Below are 1,720 nucleotides of genomic sequence, written 5' to 3' on the forward strand. Positions count from 1 at the left end.
TATAGGTGTATAGGTATGTAGCTTTATAAATAATTGTGTCAGCAGTTACAATTTTTTGAGACATTTGGTGCTATTTATGAAACTTCTCAAAGATACCTCTGTATAGGAGTCAAACATTTTATATTCTAAGACTCAGATGCTATACCTACCTCACCCAGAATACAACTGGAGTTGATCCTCTGTTCTTGTCCATTCAATCGCTTTGTCCCTGGTTGCTAACACCTATTTGAGCGTACATTGTCTTGTATGTTTGTTTCCTTCCTAGTATCTGCATGACACAAATTGACTGTCCGTGTGTGCATGTATTGCCATACACTGCATATTTGTAGAAAGCGTAGTATCGCGTCGCCGGGATCCATTCCAATGCAACTCTGATTGCTTTGTACGACTCAGACGTATTTTTATATCCACTTTTTATTAGCCAAAGCTCCCAGAGGAGCCTCCAAAGCTATAACACAAACTGCTGGGATATCTTAAACCTCTCAACTCTAAAACCCTAAACCCCTAACAGAACATGATTAATACCTACTCATACGTTTACTAAAATTCGTGCGTTTCAGCACGACCATACACGTATGTCTCTTTATTTAAACCACATGTAAACTAAACCCTTTCTCCAAACCATCTGTCAACAGAATTCACACCGTTGAGGAAATCACAATATTCTGTTTATGGTACAGCCGATATGTTTATATCTTTGTGTAAATTACTTGTACTTAAACCTCTTTGTCTAAACTACTCATGCACTCCAGCGTCAACCGACTCCACGCCGCTGAGAAAGCATAATGTTATGTTTACGGGGACAGCCGATAGATTTATATCTTTGTTCAAATTATTTGTACACTAAATATCTTTGTCCAACCCACTCGTGCACTCTAGTGTCAACCGACTCCACACCGCTGAGAAAGCAGAATATTCTGTTCATGGGCACAGACGACTTTGCCATGCGGGTGCTGAGTGGACTACACTCCGACCTCCTCACCAATGCATCGTCCCCTATTGCGCATATCGAGGTTGTGTGCCCTCCAGATAGGTTAGTACTTGTGTATGTGTGATCTATGTATACAATGCATGCTCACCAATGCATAGTCCCCTATTGCACATATCGAGGCTGTGTGCCCTCCAGATAGTTTAGTACTTGTGTGGTGTGGTCTGTGCTTGAAATACGTGCACACAGCAGATGCCCAGCTCGGTTAACCAAAGTCGAATGTGCATGGATGTATGTACTGAACTCGTGGTGCTATGTAGCCGCAAAACTCTGGATGTGTACCAATAACTTACCATTGTCACTTGCTCACATGCCGGCTGTGTGTACCCAGGTAGACATGGTTCCGGTCTCTCGCCGCATTTGTGATGTGTGCCTACAATAAGTGTACATCTTCCTAATCTCAAGTTCGTTACAACTCATGATATTGATCTATGTTTGCATTCATATCGAATCCGATTATGTGCTGGATGTCGGACGAAACTCCGCCCATAAGTGTGGGATCAATATTTCGTCACCTCGAATACTTCACGTTCAGGTTGTGACTCCTTCCTTTTTGCGAATTTTTGAGTTGTTCGTTGACATGGTATGCTGATGTAATTTTGCGCAAGGCATATATATATATATATATATATATATATATATATATATAATATATATATATATATATATATATATATATATATATATATATATATATATATAATTATATAATATATATATATATATATATAC

Source organism: Sphaeroforma arctica (assembly GCF_001186125.1).
Source record: "Sphaeroforma arctica JP610 unplaced genomic scaffold supercont1.422, whole genome shotgun sequence".
In the NCBI taxonomy this organism is placed as follows: domain Eukaryota; class Ichthyosporea; order Ichthyophonida; genus Sphaeroforma; species Sphaeroforma arctica.